Source organism: Chiroxiphia lanceolata, chromosome 3, assembly GCF_009829145.1.
Source record: "Chiroxiphia lanceolata isolate bChiLan1 chromosome 3, bChiLan1.pri, whole genome shotgun sequence".
Lineage (NCBI taxonomy): Eukaryota > Metazoa > Chordata > Aves > Passeriformes > Pipridae > Chiroxiphia > Chiroxiphia lanceolata.
In genome coordinates this window covers 83,800,301-83,817,773 of record NC_045639.1, presented here as the reverse complement: position 1 = coordinate 83,817,773, position 17,473 = coordinate 83,800,301, and the positions used below count along the sequence as shown (strand labels likewise).

The 17,473-nt window shown below is 38.4% G+C and overlaps 1 pseudogene; it reads left to right on the top strand.

Annotated features, from left to right (window-relative positions):
- Window positions 1-3,120: 3,120 nt before the first annotated feature.
- Window positions 3,121-6,961, top strand: LOC116784061 (annotated as a pseudogene).
- Window positions 6,962-17,473: the final 10,512 nt, after the last annotated feature.

The window sequence follows — 17,473 nt, the reverse complement described above, 5'->3', positions numbered from 1 at the left end:
TCAACCGTAATTTTACCTTTTCCCCTCCCTCGAAGAAAATAATATCTATGTAGCTTAAGTGGGGAGGGAGATCAGAGAAGGCTCCATCACAATTACTGAGATTGGTTGATGGGCTGAACCTGTCTGCTCCCCCGTAGGGATGCCAGTTGGGTAAGAGCTTTTCTGTATATCACTTCAATACTGAGAGGGTACTGAGAGGGTACTTCTGCTACCCAGCTGCTGATATTTGGGAAGAGGAACCTCATTTTCTTTGTGAAGAACATTGGATGAAATAAACTTACAGGAGAAGGCTGAAGGTGGGGAAAAGAGCCCCCATTCTCAGTATCTCATCCCTCTGCAGTATGGGCAAACAACAACCGAACCTGGAAAATTCTGAGAGTTCATAGAGCTACCACATTGACCAGCACTGGGGAAGCAACACCATGTACCCATGTACTGGGATGTCTCACCTAAGTAAATGTTCCTCCAGATGTGAATACTTGTTTGTGACTCATGTCAGCACAAAAGCCCCAGCTGCCAAAATCTATGATCCTATCTCACTGCTAACCTAAATGGGACTACTCAAACAGCTAAGGACTAATTGCAGAAGAAAGGATTGCTTGATGAGGTTCTTAGATTTTCATTACATTCTTCTTAAGGCTGTTAAGCAAACTAATTAATGATGGGCTAAATGTCAATCCCATGTACTGGGATTTGAAACTGATTTAAAAATTACAAAGGTAGAGATTTTAGGCATGCAAACGGTAAGAATTTACAGGGAGCTGTAGAGGGGCAATACTATTTAGTATATTTAAGTTGTTAGTAAACAACCACAAGACGATTGTCTGGAAGTCTTTGGATGACAGAAAAATGTTGAGACACATCAAGTCTGAAGTAGGTTTGAGGAATTAAAAAGGATGTAAGTACCTAAGTAGGTAGTTATCATCTCTGTCTAAGACAAAGTGACACTGGAATACCCTCCTCTTAGTAAGAGCAAGCATTGTCTGTCACCAGCAGTCCTGTCCTTAAGAGCAGCTCAAGCAATTTAAAACAAACCTCAGCTGATAAGGGGGAGAAGCCCACCTCCTTTCACAGAAAGCATCAGTTTTCATGGTCATTACTGAAACATAAGTCAACAATGGAACACCTCTCCTATGAGGAAAAGCTAACAGAGTTGAGGTTGTTCAGCCTGGAGGAGAAAAGGCTCCAGAGAAATCTTATTATGGCTTTTCAGTACTTAAAGGGGACTTGTAAGAAAGACAGAGAAAGACTTCAGTAAGGTTTCAGTAGGGTAGTAATAGGACAAGGGATGATGGTTTTAAACTGAAAGAGAATAGTTTCGATGTTAGGAAGAAATTCTTTACCGTGAGGGTGGTGAGGCACTGCCAGAGGTTGCACAAAGAATCTGTGGATGCCCCATCCCTGGGAGTATTCAAGGCCAGGTTGAGTGGGGCTCTGAGCAACCTGGTCTAGTGGAAAGTGTTTCTGCCCATGGTAGGAGGGTTGGAATGAGATGATCTTGAAGGTCCATTCCAACTAAGCCATTCTATGATTCCATTCCCTTCCCCTCTTCTCTCTACTTTCCCCTACTATAAAATCTCTCTGGGCTGGACCACAACTGTTGCACATCTGTTCACAGAAACCCTTTGCAACTGTAAGTGTTGATCTAGGAGAAGCAGCTGAATGTACGGCTGAGTCACAACAGTTCTTTTATCAAATTTTCTCCTGGCTACTCCACACTTCAGGCACAACAGCTTCAGAAGGTGAAGGAGTCTTACATACCAGCATTTATACAAAAAACTTTTCTTCCTCACTGCCCTTGAGTCTTGTATATCTGTGGGAGATGTATGGTATATAATAACAGCAGTGCTGGGGGAAGTTCAGTCAGTCACAGCTTACACACACAGGTAAATGCATTTTATTAACTGTAAGCTTTTGTTTTCTGTCTTGGGTTCACAGGAATCTCATATGACATTTTTCTAAGGAGAAAATGGAATTGAATGATCTTCCAAGAAAAAAAAAACAAACATAAAACTCAGCTCTATAAAATGCAGAACACAGGTCCAAAAGCCAATTTAAAATCTTCAACATAAGATCAAAAAATACTACAAAGGGGTGTTAAGTATTTTTAAACAGGAAGATTCTCTTCAGGAGTCAAACTACTTCACAAGTTGACAACTTTCTATGTTCATAACCAGCAGCTTCCCTTTGAAGCAACTTTTCACATTGAGATCTTATGGAATAACTCAACGCTACAAAACAGAAAAGCACTATAAATTATGCTTATTATTTTGAGAGCTACAAAAATACAGTCACAGATAAAGATCTCAAGATGTGCATAGCCTAAAAAAAAATTACTAGTCCCTGCCTTACAGAATTCTAGCTGATATATAAGTGGACAAAAATGTACAGGAAAGCAACATGATAATAAGGAAAGAGAAACCCCTTAATTAGTATACTGTTTTGTGGGGTCATATATAAAGAAATAACAGGTCATCCAGGTATTTGTAAAAGGTCCCCTTAAACCAAAGTGTGGTTAAATTTGAACAGGGATATTTGAAAAAGAGTGCATGCACTGTCAGCACATGCCAAATGCAGCCTCATTGTCTGAGAACAACAAGGTAGAGATGGAAGGAAAATTCCAAATTTAATCAGTGATAGGTTGTTTTTTTAAAAAAAAAGTATTGCTAAGTAAATCAGTCAAATGGTTGAACCACATGAGTATAAACATACATTCAGACACCGAGAGATATCAGCAGAAGAAAATTCCTAGCATTTTAACATTCCTGTGATACAGCACGCAGTAGGTGTATTAACTAAACTTAAAATTCCAAACACATAGCAAATGCAAAGCTCAGGTTCTCCATAAAATCGGACAAGAAGTGGTGTTTAGACTTCTCATTAGGCTTCTACACAGAAGTGAATTTCACACAAAATTTATATGGTATGCATACATCCATTTCTCCTGCATGTTTGTACCCACTGCAGAGAACTTTGTGGATGATAGGGTTTCCCAAAGACATAGGTGCTTTGCAGTTAACTTGCAAAACACGTTCCTAAGTTTGTGCAGAACGTGTGGTGAAATCATGGTGTTATTTCTTTGGCATCAGTTAACAGCTCTCTGGAGCAAAACACACAGTTATGGTTGCTCATGATACCCATCATACCAGTAAGTTATACTGTGGATAAGTCAAAGGCATGAAGTTATCAAAAGACAAACAGCAGCTATTTAGACATTAAATAAGAAAAATTTCATACTAGTTAGTTAAAAATAGAAAGACAAAAGTGTAAAGCAACAAAAAAATTTCAAACAATTGTTGTGAACTCTACTATTGTCTTTAGTACCTTTTCCTTTATTTTCACATTGGACTTTGAAAATTGTTTTTTTTTTAGAAAAGGGTGCTGGTACTTCAGAAAAAAATAAATTATCTGGGGCTATTTCCATGACTCCTTGAACTTATCTTATGGGATTAGCTGCCCAGACATGACACTGGAAATATGGGTCCTTCAAAAGAGAGTATACCTTTATTCAGGTCCAACAGCATGATATATTTGCTGCTTGGAAGGAAGGATTTGTTCAGTGACACTATTGCAACCTGATTATGTGACACTGCATGGTACCAGGAATAAACAGACATCAAAGACAGCACCATGAATGGAAGAACAGCTAAAAGCTTGAGCAGAGACACTGAAAAAAAGGGGGAGAAAATTTATGGAAGAGACCTAACCAGCATGTGTCTCCAAGTAACGTGTGCCACAAAAGTGGAAGGATTGTCAAAGAAGAAGTTTAAGTATGACAATCTTTTAACTGTGAAGAACTGGATGCATTTCACAAGTTTTCCATTAACTTGGGCAGATAAAACTACAGCGTGAAGGAACTTCACCTTTCATGCAAAACTGTCACTCGTGGCTGGCTGGCCCAAAGCTGGACACTCTAGGGCTGGGCAAGCTGTTTTGCTCTTTTCCAGTACCCCTGTCCTACAGAAATGTCTTAACAATTAAGTCAGTCCCATTCAATTTTAGCTAACCTTTAAAAAATATGTAAATAACAGCCCTTTTCCTTCTGTCCCTCTTCCTTCTCTTGCCATTAACATTCACCAGAGCATACCTTCTGGCTAGGACACTCACCTAGGTGGTGGGAGGTGTTTGGAATTCTTTCAGGTGGAGAAGGGAATTGAATTGCATCCCATGTGGAGTATTCTGCCCACTCAGAATTACACTACAAAGATTATATGTAAGGAAGTCTCTTCTACTTCCTCTAGTTATGTCTTGTAAGAAATGACTACCGTTCCACCTCTGAAGAAAAACAACTTACTCCAGTGTGTCTGGAAAGAAGCACTTTCCTGGAGGCACAGGTTGGATGACTATGGGTCCAGGCAAGGATGAGGATGTGAGATGGAAGGTTATTTCCCATTGCCCCTCATAGGGATTTTGAGACAACTTTCCCTTCCAAGTGCTGACTGTGAATTCCTTGTGAGGCATCCTTGAGGGGCAGAGGACAGGCAATGTAAGGTTCTCTGCTGTGGATTCCTGTGTGGCAGTAGGAAGCTTAAAGCTGGACTATACACAGAGACACTCAGTTCTCCAGCACCCAAATCTGTTGGTGAACCTGGACCAGTGCTCAAGTCACTGTATTGCATCTCCTGGAGAACCTCTGAGGTTGGCATTGACACACTATGAGTAGAGTGTACAGAAACCTACATTACTGCTGCTGGTGCCACATGGGAATTGAAAAGGATTTCTGCCACTGCTGGGACCAGGCAGTCTAACATTCTTTGTGAGCTCTGTGCTTTCTTTCTTAAAAAATATTAGGATAATGATGTTTAATGTTTCCTGATTTGCATATAACTAACCTACATTGTGTGGTAATTTTTGCCTTATTTTCTTACATATTATTTCTGCTGTTGCCATAGTCTTTTGAGACTTGCCATCCATGCCCTAAGCATTAAAGGACTCACTAAGATGCCACTTATCTTAATTTTCTTTTGACATATTTCATATACAAAGTTCCCTGCATAGTGACAGGCTCAGTATTGTTAAAAAACAGCAGGAGGAAAACCCAATTAAACTTCCAGTTTTCCACCAAGTGAGGCACATATGCAATATGCTTGCCAGTTGATCTGCTCTGTCCTTGCCTGTACAGGGCATATCTACAAGATTTTCCCCTGGGGGTACAGACTGTCCCAGCCTAAAACTCTGCTACCTTTCTGCAGAAGAGAAATATAAATAAAATATATCCATGAGGGCTTTCTTCACCTCGAATTTATATATTGAATTTACATTAAAGGGTAACATTTCAGAAGGCTCTCTAGATCTCTGAAAGCTACCTGGGCTTTAAGTTGCAGCTACCTTAAACACACCAAAAGAGTTACAGTTTACCACATTGTTCAGACTATTTTGGTATGTAACTCCTTCATACATAGGTAATAATTTAATATTCACACATGAAGAAGGAAGACTGGACAGATTTATGCTCATAGAACTGGACTGCTCCTTTGACATCCCATCTGCTCTTCAAAATGAATCACATTATGGAACTCTCAGTGTGATTCATAGGGAACCCAAACTCTGATTTATAGCAGACCTGGGGTGCCATTTGTCTCCTACCACTTCAGCTGTCCAGTAGCTCAACACTTTTAGTAAGCGAGTCTTCTCCATTTCCTCCATACTCAAGGGAATATTTTTTGATACAGGTATCTTTCTACTCAGTCATTCATCAGCACCTCCTGTTTCAGAATGGGCTGAGTCATTTTCTGTCTTTTTCTCAGTCGACCAATTAAGAGCCTAGATCACTTTCTTACTCAATAGGTAATTTCAAAGCAATTAACATTAGGACAGATGAATCTCATCCTCAGTTAAGTCACTGTTCATCAGTTCAGGTACTATTTTTGTGTCAGGAATGACACTGTGACATAAATCCCAGAGAACTGGGATAAAGTAATACTCCTCTGAGATCTGGCTTCAGCTGGGATAGAGTTAATTTTCTTCTTGGTAGCTGGTACAGTGCTGTGGTTTTAGGTTTAATATGAGAATAATGTTGATAACACACTGATATTTTGGTTGTTGCTTAGTGTTTGCCCTAAGTCAAGGACTTCTCGCAGAACAGATTCTCGGCATTAACGAAAAGTCAAAATATTGCTGATGGCTATAAAGATGAAGAGGAGAGACTTCTTGAATGTGTATGACAGACATGGGAATTTGAGAATCTTCAGGACAATGGACAGTTTCATCTTATTCACCAGTGAAAGAAAAGCTGAATGTCTCAGGCTTTTCAGATTTCTCTCCAGAACAGTTCCATCTGGAGTGTTTTAACTGCAGAGCAAACAATAACATTCAGAACAATATAAATTCTGTCCAACCAAATGGACAATGGACAAATCAGTTGCCTCAGTTGGAAGCTTTAAATGCATCAACAAAAGTGGCTTTGCTATCTGAATTAAAGAACACAGTCACTCAACCCTTGCCTTCCTTTGGACTGGAGGACAGTAGACACCAAACTTTGGGCTGCCAAGCTTTCCTGTGAACAGCCACAGTAACAGTGCCACCAGTTTCTCCTTTACAGTGAGTTCCAGTCTTGCCACTGCATCACAGTTTGGAATTGCTCCAGTTTTTGAAAGCATTTCTGCTGGTTGTAATCCTCCTGCATTTGGAGTGATGCCCTTGCCTGGCAATTCTTCTGTGGTGAACTCTTCAAGCAACACTGTGCTTACAGCCTTTGGAACTTTTAATGCAGCAATAGCAACTTCTGCCTCATGTTCAAGCAGTACTTTATTTGGACAGACTGACAGTGCCTCAGGACATAACAACACATCAGTGTCTTCTGCAGTCACAAACATTACTAAATCAGAAAAGTTATTTACACTGAAGAGTATGTGAAGAGTTGAAACAATTTGAAGCAAAAAAGTTTACAGTGAGAAAGATTCCTCTTAAGCCACCACCACTATAACTTTTAAATGTTTCAGACTTTTTAAGTTTATTTTGAAATAATGTGGTTTTGTAACACCTCTGATAGCTCAACTACACAATTTTGTGGTTAAGTAATGAAATAAAATGTTTCGGTTTCAGTTCGTTTTTGTTTCATCTCTAAGTCTTCTGCAATAGTAAACTCTCAGGAAAAAAAAATTGCCAAGCTCTGGTTGGATGACACTTTGAGCAACTTGGTCTCATGGAACGTGTACCTGCCATGGGAGTGGAACTAGACAATCTTTAAGGTCCCTTCCAACCCAAACCATTCTATGGTTCTAGGACTTTTTCAGTTCCCCATGCTCTGCCAGTGAACAGGTGCACAAGAAGCCAGAAGGCAACGAGGCCAGGACAGCAGACCCAAACTGTCCACAGGGATATTCCATACTACAGAATGTCATGCCCAATATATAAACAGGGGAGAGTTAGTCAGGAGGGGGAGGGTGCTGTTTGGGGATGGGATTGGCAGCAGTCAATGGGTGGTAAGCAATTCTGTTGCGCCTCATTTGTTTCTCTTGGGGTTTATTTATCTCTCTCTCCTTTTCAATAAAATTTTTATTCTTATGATTGTTATTGTTATCATGTTTATTATTATTATTATTAATGTTTTTGTTGTTGTTATATTTAAATTTATTTGAATTCTTAAACTGTTCTTATCTCAACCCACGGATTTTACCTTTTTTCTGATTCTTCTACCCATCACAGAAAGAAGGCATGAGAGAGTGAGAGAGAAGTTGTGTGATTGATGGCTGGGGTTAAACCACAACAGAGCCAAGAGTCTGAGAGTCCTAGGTATTAATCTCCATTCCAACAATATTCATGCACATATAACTAGAAAGCAATCAGATAAAATGCATGAACAGTGATAGGAGCGACACCTTTCTTCCAAACTGTGGCTCTTACCACTACCCAGTAGTGTCAGGTCCCTTTTCCTTTTGTCCCTGGCAGCTTACACTCCTGGATAGCAGCAGTCTGTCTGCAATGGAACAACTGCAGACAGCATTTTCTTAGAGTGGTTACTGGCCCAGCAGAAGGACACTTTCCATTTTGCCTGGCTGAAAGTTGAATTATGACTAAAAGGAAAAGCATGTCTATTACTTCCCAATAAGCACACATTTCCTATCCAACAGCTCATTACCTGAGCTCATGAAACAGTTTTAGGATGCAAATCCCACTCTCATCTCAGCATCAAGAGGATGGGTAGGCAGTGAGACAGTTCTGTTTCCAAAGGCTGTTTCAATGTATCTTCATGGGCTGTCTATTGCTAACACCAATCCTAGATACCCAAGGGTCCCTATTAAATTCAGATGGAAATTAAGTACATGGCATGAACTTACAAATTGTATTTCCAGAGCAGGTACTTGACATTGGGTCCAGTATGAAACATGATACAGAATTTAGGTGTCTAGCCTGTTCATGCATTGCTGAACATTACTTTCCTAAGAGTTGGGAGGCATCTTGTGTGGAGATCATAGATAGGTAATGTGTTTTACAGACAGTAAGTGCAAACTCCATGAAAGAAGCAATAGCAACCATGCTTGCAATGGATTGACTTTCGTAATTAAGATAGAACATTTTTTTAGATGCATTATTGTGCAGGCAACTTACTGCACTTTGGATTTTTAAATAGGAATTTCCTTCAGCCATTCTAAAAAAAAAAAAAAAAAAAAAGCATAAGCACACAAATTTTGGACGTACACACCACCCTGCAACAGACTCACACCAGGTATGTGAATTTATTTGCTTTTTAACCCTTTTGAAGGGTCTGTGGACTGGAGGTCTATTTGCAGACAGAGGGAAAATAATTTTGATCACTTTGTCAGACAGCCTGCAGGCAAAGATCAATGAGAGAGACCTACAAAGCACTGGTAATAAACCCTCCCAACAACAGAATGTTAGACAGTTCACTGCAGGGAGATTAAGGCAAAAAATAGCCTTTAACACTTTTCAAGATCCTGCTGCACCAGACACAAGCTTTTCCTCCATCCTACCCAGTGGCTATGCCTACAGCACTGTGAAACCCAAATTCTCAACGTAGCTGATTTGCTGGGAACAGTGAGATCATATTGGCATTACCACAGCCTAGACACTCTGCTCCTCAGTAAGAATGGCTCCTGCATCATCCCAGCTGTCCTACTCAGGAAACTGCAGCCCTTGAACTGGGCTATCTGGCAGAAGATTGCTTTGTGCCCTGTGCACAGACTCTGTGTTGCGGGAAGTACAGTCAGTCATATGGTAAAGGAAAATTATGTCATGCCAGACCAAGCTGCCAGCCCACCACAAACTCTCTTAATATCAGAGAACAAGAAGTCCTAAAAAAATGTATACACTGGGGAAATCTTCCTGGAGGTATCTCCTGGATGGGAAAGGACAGAATCAGCCAAGATTGCTTAACGGAAATGACACAGTCCCTTACTAAGTTCTCCTCATTTGAACTTTCTCTTGCTCCTGGAAACTTGATATAACATGAGTTTTATTAACCCAGGGCATAACAAAGAAATAGCTGAAATTGGAAACCTACATTGGCATCAAAAAATGCCCACAGAGAAGCATTTCTCAACCTACAGTCTGAATGAAAATATACATTACCAAAGAAAAAGGGACACTTTTCCTATTGTGCATTCAGAATATGAGAATTGCACTTCAAAGGCCTGAACGTGTTCCTAGCAGAAGGGAACACAGTTCTTTCACCTTCAGGAAGTAAAGCAGTCATTTGTGCTGAAACCTTTCAGCTGGGAAGCAACTGTTGACATTATATCAAGCATTTGACTAAGGATACAAAAGCACATGAACCTCCATTCAATATTTAGGTGACAATGTCTGCTCATGCAAATTGTATCCATCAAACTCACTCCCAGATTTTGTAAAGACACCAAGAAAAATGTCGTGTTTTGTGGAGTTTATAACTTAAATATTTAGATACCTTGTTTTGTACTTTTACTCCAAAACCTTATGAATCAGAGTTGTTTGTATCAGTGTGAAATCCAAAACCAAGACAGCAGAGTCAGCCTAATATCCCTCTCACTAGAACATCACACCTGCATTAAAATAATTGCTCAGCACAAAAGAGGGCCCAAAATTCTGAACAGATCAAAATTAAAAGTATAATGAGGTTTTTTTACGTATATATTCCTGTTTAATAACTTAGTTTATCTATTGAGGCAGATGAACAGCACACTTTATCTAACACATTTGCTGAGTTACCAGAGTCGGAAAAACCATCTGGAATCAGTTTTACTTTGTGTGTTCACATTATTAATAATCTATTCAACTGCAATTTTCTCTGTGCAGGGGATACGTGCCAGTTTTATGTTTGAATCACATGTTTGTATTTGTGATCCAAATGCATCAAGACAGACACAAAAACAAGCAAAAACAGTCATTCTCTTGCAAACTCTTTAAATCCTTTCATTGGGTACAACATGGACTACAGGCTCTAGCCGTACCAGAGGTAAAGTGTGGCAAATCTACGTGGGAATGGATATAACTGTTTTACATAAAAGTATTTCTAGCTTCCAGTTTAAACCTAAGGAGGAAAATGCACATGGAATTTTCAGAGTTGAATCTGTGAAATGTGCTCTTCTTTCCTTTGTACATCTCAGTCTCAGAAACTGCATGGATTACAGGGAAGAGCGTGCTCACCGGGGAGAATTGTTAGCACTTTTTCAAGCCTCAAAACTGACTGCAGAGGGAAGGCAAAATATTATTTCTTCTTGATAAAACATGAAAGAGGATTTTAGTTTTCCTCTGGCTTTCTTGCTTTTGGCTGATTAATTTGTACACAGATATGTTTATAAGCAATGAAGAACAATGTTAAGTTTATTCAGAACCTAGTTTATTACTCAGGCTAATCCTAAAACTTTGGAGGAATTAGTGCAGGGACTCAGAAAGGATATTAAAAGACTGTTTTGATGAGTACTAGTCAAAATATTTCTGAAGACCAGAAATCTAGGCATTTTCTTAAGACAATGGAAGAGATAAAGAAAAAATTACCTTCATATATTTTAACACTGAAGCATTCCAGCAAGTGCTTAAAATTCTGGCTAACTCAATTGAGAATTGCACTGAGAAAAAACCAACTTATTTTTATGCTTAGTAAATGCTTTTACGAACAAGTATTTTAATTAATTATAATAAATTTGTAAAATATTTTACAATACAGAGTGGACTATTTTATTATTTTATATATTTTTCTTTCACATTTTGCTGAGAGCTCATATTAGCTTCAGTATTGCACATTTCTGCACAATCATACTAAACATCTTACTCTATTTTTTGGATGCACCCGTAAGTTCAGAATCAAACATTAAACACGTAACTAAAATAAAAGTAATATTTCTATTTGTTCCAGAGCCAAACTTTTTTTAAGAGATCCAACTCCATTTGCTACAACAACAGTGACTTTAAGTTACATGTCTTCTCCCGGAGAAGAATCTGGCTCCATATATGTTTAAACACTTGTCAAATTCAAACTACCTTATGTCCCACCAGAATATTCACAGTACTGTATGAGCTGCTCTGTTTTATTTGCAGTTTTTTCTTCTCTGCTCTTGCCTTATTGTAACAAATACTGTTCTGTCTCATTGATTAAAAAAAAAAAAAAAAAAAAAGAGAAAAAAGTAGAGAAACCAATGTCTGTATCTCAAGTGATGGTTATTTCCAAAACAGCTCATGTGTGTCTTATCAGAGATGCCTCCATTTGCTCTACTAATATCCTGAAGATTTTTGTTTGCAGTGAATCAAAATATAACACGTGAATTAAGAGCTATGGTCCACTAAAAATAGTAGTATTTCTAATCAAATAACTTTATTTCAAAATTGCTTACAAATCATAAATGGATTCAATATGCAAGTCTAAATTTTCAAAAGCATCTAAAGATTAACTACCTTAATGGTCCAAATATATTTTTAATTAAATTTAGAAAATTAAATGTCATTGGCTAACAATGACCAAATATTTCGGTCCTTAAAAAGGCAATATGATGGAAAACTCCACTATGGAACAACATATATTTTTAGAAACCAAATCTCTTTAAAAATCAAGCTGCTAGTAAAAAAATCTTTGAAAATGTGAGAAAAATGAACTCAAACCAGTCCAGTAACCAAAGAAATTAGGTGCCAGAAATTAGGTCTAAAGAAATTAGGTTCCAGTTTTTCTCCTCTGTGGCATTAAACAGAGGGTATCTTTTGTTTTGAAGTGCTTTTCTTCTCCATGAAGAAAATGGAGAAGAATTATTATATTATTCTATATAATAATACGAGGAAAGTGATTAAATTATTTCTATATGTATTGTCCTGAATGAGTTGTTGGGCCATATTTCTAAAGATACACACTAAATACAAGTCAACTTTGTCAGTCTTTGATTTCAACAAGAATGTTGTTACTTCTGGACCCTGCCTGTAGTCCAGTATTGAGAACAGCACCTGGGATATAGAACAATCTTATTTGAATTCCTGCTAACTTATGGTTAGAAGAGATGGAAGGAATACCGGGGGATATTTATCCTATTCAGGAGGAAAATAGAGGTGCAGCTGAACCTTGAGCTGTATTCTCACTGTGAGTAATCTAAGGTTATTCAACTGAAATTATTACTCTTGAATCAGAAAAATCATGGGTTTTCAGAGAAAAGGGAACTTATTTCAGGTAAAACAATTAGATGTCTGTTTCCTTGCTTAGATTTTCTAAAGGAAAGCATAGTCTCTAGACATACCAGAGGATCAGAAGGGTGCATTTTCAAGCCAGCAGACGTACCTGTGGTACTGTCTTAATGGCTAGGAGGAGGAAAGAGGAGAGAGCAAAAGAGAGGTACTCCTACAGATTCCTTTGACAGGGATTTTCTAACTTTATAATCTAAAAGCCAGCTCCCTAAATGTCAGCTAGTCCCCGGGGCTCCTTTATAGTCAAAGGAGAGAAAAAGGCCCCTCCAGAAGGCAGTTCATCTCAACCTGTAGTAGATATCTAAGACAGGTTCAATGAATCACTGTCTCATCTCTTTCTTACCCTATGGCTATGAAGGAAATATGACAAGTAACTTTTAGATGTCTGACTTTGTCAAGACGAATTCTGCCTTAGTGTTATTTTTCACTCCCCTCTGAAATGTCACTTGTGGATTTTCTTTACCATTGTGGTCTTTGTGACCTGATTCCCTTTCTTGCCAAGCTTTGTGATGCCTGACCTGACCTCACTCACCAACCCAAGCCAAAGCCCACTGTAAGATCCTCTTTTCTGTGAATGATCTTTGGGTCAGACCTTAGAAAAGCAGTGTGAGGGCAAAGACACTCATGAAGGTTATTACAGAAGAGTAAGTTGGTCTAGTCCACCCTCTGCAGGAAAAGTTCTCCCTTGAATCTTTAAGACAGGACCAATGTATTGATTATCTCACTCCAGTCCAGAAGGTTAGCAGTTTTTTGACCTCATATCTTGTGTTGTCATATAAAAGTTAATAAACTCGATCAAAATTGTTCCATATGATTGTCGTTCACTTCTGGTCAGTAAAAAAGCCAAAGAGATGTGCAAGACTCTCTCTGAAACCTGTATTGCAAGAGTCTTTTTGCAACAGTTGTAATAAAAAATGTACTTTCCGCCTGAATTCTAGAATTCCTCCTATTCTGGAATTCATCAGAAGTTTATTAGATTTTGGAAATATATAAAAATGTTGATGTTAAAGTGTGTTCATGTTTGTCATTGAGGTGAAATCACCTGACTAATTTAAATGATTTTTTTTACCCTTTCCTGACAAGAGAACCACTTCAGTACATAATTAATCAACTATTTCCAGTATCATAAAGCAGTACATAAGAAAGCAATTATAGTGAGGTTGCCTTCAGTGACAATGTATGAAAATTTTCTCAAATTTTCCACTGTAAGATTAACATCAATGTTCTTTACACAATTATATCAAAATCAAGGGATCTTTATCACTTTCTCCTTAGAATTAACAGGTTAAAGACATAGCAAAATGTACCATTATTGTAATTTCATTATTATGCATTTACTATTATAATGTAAAATACCATAAATATTCAATTATCTTAGTCCAAAGAGGAATTTAACACCAAACAAAAACAGTAGCAAAATGAAAGAAAGATCTAAGTTATTTTTAAGGCTACTCTGTCTTTCTCAGAAATGTGGAGTAAATGGATGATTTCAATCTCAAAATGGACTTCATTTTTCCCACTAGTTCTCCTTTAATGAACATTCATGTTTTAAATCTAATCAAATAGCTGTGATACCCACCCTGTGATGTATGGGTTTGGGTTTTTTTCTGCTCTCTTTCTCCTAAGCACTATATTTCATTTTAAAACAAATACTTCATTTTCAAAAAAAACCCTGTCTTCTTTAGTTTAAAAGCCCTTTTGGCCTTCAGGGAAGCTCACTATACAGAAAATCCTCAGAAGATCCATTCCAGAGCTCTGGTCAGCTTCAGATCCCATTAGAACAAATTTTAAAGGGACTTTTAAATAATGGATCATACAGCCTAATAATGGTAATATTTATGACTGTAATCCTAAACAGGGATTACAGGGAGGCTGAAGCCCTCATTTTTATCAGTGCAATGCTAGTATAAATAATGCTTACATTTTGTCTGTGGATTGTTGCTAGACTTTCCACAGGGTACCAGGATGACACTTGCTATGGCTATAGCATGAGTGGCCTTACTGATACAGATCCCAAAAATGGTGCATCATATTCTACAATGGAGAGAAGCTGTCTATGCCACATGTGATTGGGTGCTCTGCTGAAAAGATATATGATAAAATGTCCACTTGACCTTCCCAGAAACATCATTATTAAAAAAAATGTTGAGGAAAATCAATTTTTTGCTTTTTATTTCTTAAAATGTTAAAATCTTGATTGGAATCAATCAGGTAAGTGTAAACCACAATGAAACAAGCTCTAATACTTCAAAGGTGGAAATTTTTGCATTTGTGATCCATCTCCTGGCTTACGGACCAAGGCCTTCAGGGAGCACAACAAATCCACATCATCTTTCTAAATGTCAGTTTTTTGCTTTGACCTCTGGCTTAGATATCAGAAAAAAATCACACATAACCACATAAGTCCCTAGTGATTACATTAACAAAAATGTTGAAAAGAATAATTTTGCTGAGTGAAAGTCATCATGAACTTAGAAAAATATAAAACTTTTTTCCACAGGTACTTTTCCCTGCCAAAACAGAGCTTAGGCAATACATTGCCACCCACTTTAGAAACCGTTTATTTTTCATTGTTGCTTTATGTTAATTTTACTTTGTTTGATCACGATCACATAAAGCCCTTTCTGGTAAATGATATGTGCATTTATAAGTAATTTTCAGATCTAAGGATGAAAAACACTAACTAAAAATGTTAGCATCATTTCCACTGCAAAGGATTCAGAAAATGTGAACCTTTTTGTTTGAGAGGAATTTAAATTATATGCTGGAGCTATAGAATACAGCTTTATATACTAATGTAAAGTCATTACTGAAAATTCCAACACAGATCTAATGAAATTACTAGCACTGAGAAATTACACACCTATATTTTGCAAATAACCCATTAAATCTCTTTTTTAGCAATTCATAAATTGAAGAAATCTTACAGGAATTAGTCTCCAGAAATACAGTCCTCTTTTTTTCCCGGTCTCTTTTTCATATATTTATCATAAGCAGTAATTACTTACATATTCAAAACTCATTTCTCTGGCCAAGAGAAGGCAGCTGTGTGCCTGCAGGTCATAGCCCTGGACTGGAAGGTTATGAGAAGACCCCAGAGCTTTGGTGTCATGAGAGCACCTAACAAAACTTTCCACAGGGCTCACCCTTTCTACCCTTCTAGGGTTTGACTAGAGCTGCCAGCACAGGTCTAGGCCCACAGTAACCTGTTCTCCACACTGGAGTTCAGCAGAGGATAAACTTAATAGCCTCTTGCTCACATTGCTTCACAAGAAAGGCTGTAAAGCTGCATGTGCATTACAGATGTGGTTGTTTCAACCTACTTTGTTCTCATCAGCACATGATACCATATTTAATATGACGCTAAGTTTGGAGTGTTTTTCGTACAGCACCGATAAAGATGTACGAGTGGTGAATTTCAAGTGCTTCCACACAGATGGCAGTGCAGTATGGAAAACTATTTCATTTTCCCACACTCAGACAAGAAAGTATAAATGTCAAATATACTGGAGATTTTCCTCTGAGGAAAAGAAAAATGCAAAAGAAAAAGTTAGAAACCAACATCTTAATGGAGGTCAGCAGCCCCTATTTATCACTTGTTATTCAATCATCCTTATTGCAAGCCAGTGGGTTAATTCACTGGAATGTGCCACTCCAAACCACTATATTTTGCAATCTCCTACTGCCATCTTATGCCATTTTTCGTCACTGCACAACCCATGACATACCAAAAATTGAGAAAGAAATGCTTTTTTAGCATTGCCTTTCACAAGTGTTTGTCATCCTATCAGCTTATTATCATCTGGCCCTCATTTCTGCACCCCCAATTCTGCAAGAAAATACTGAACACTGAATTCTCTTTGAAGTTGATGAGAACCAAGAACCCCCAGTACCTCTGAGGATGGTGTTAGAGAGGTTAATTACAAACTTTCCCCTTCAAAACTATTTCTTCAGTTGCTCATTGCTTTTCAGACATGTGGCTTGATTCTCATTTGCACTGATTGACTTCACATTTCCCATTCCAGTACTGCGCAGGGACTACAAAGTAAACAAAGAAAGGACTGTAGTTTTCCTTCCACAAAAAAAAGATGCCTTATAAATGTTGAAAACAGATTCATAATGTAATTATTCAACCAAAAATAAATTACAAAAATTGCTGATTTAAATGGCATTAAATGATAGAATGGTATTAAATTAAATTATTATCAAAATAAGTGAGTTGGAAGGAACCCACAAGGATCATTGAGTCTAACCCTTAGCCCTGCACAGGACCATTCCCAAGAGTCAGTCACACCATGTGCCCAAGAGTATCATCCAAATGTTTCTTGAACTCTGACAGACTTGGTGTTGTGACCATTTCCCTGGGGAGCCTGTTCCAGTACCCAACCATCCTCTGGGTGAAGAACTTTTGTCTAATATCCAAACTAAACCTCCCCTGACACAGCTTCAGTCCATTCTCTCAGGTCTTGTCACTGGTAACCACAGAGAAGAGATCAGTGTCTGCCCCTCCTCTTCCCCTCACGAGGAAGTTCTAGACTGCAATTAGGTCTCCCCTCAGCCTCCTCTTCTCCAGGCTGAACAGACCAAGTGACCTCAGCCGCTCCTCATACAGCTTCCCCTCAAGGCCCTTCATGATCTCTGTTGCCCTCCTTTGGATGCTCTCTAAGAGTTCAATATCCTTCTTATATTGTGGTGCCCAAAACTGCCACGATATTTAAGGTGAGGCTGCACCAGTGCAGAGGAGAGTGGGACAATCCCCTCCCTCGACCAGCTGGTGATGCTTTGCCTGATGCCCCCCACAGTTGGCCCTCCTGGATGCCAGGGCACTCCTGACTCATATTCAACTTGTCATTGACCAGGACCCCCAGGGCCC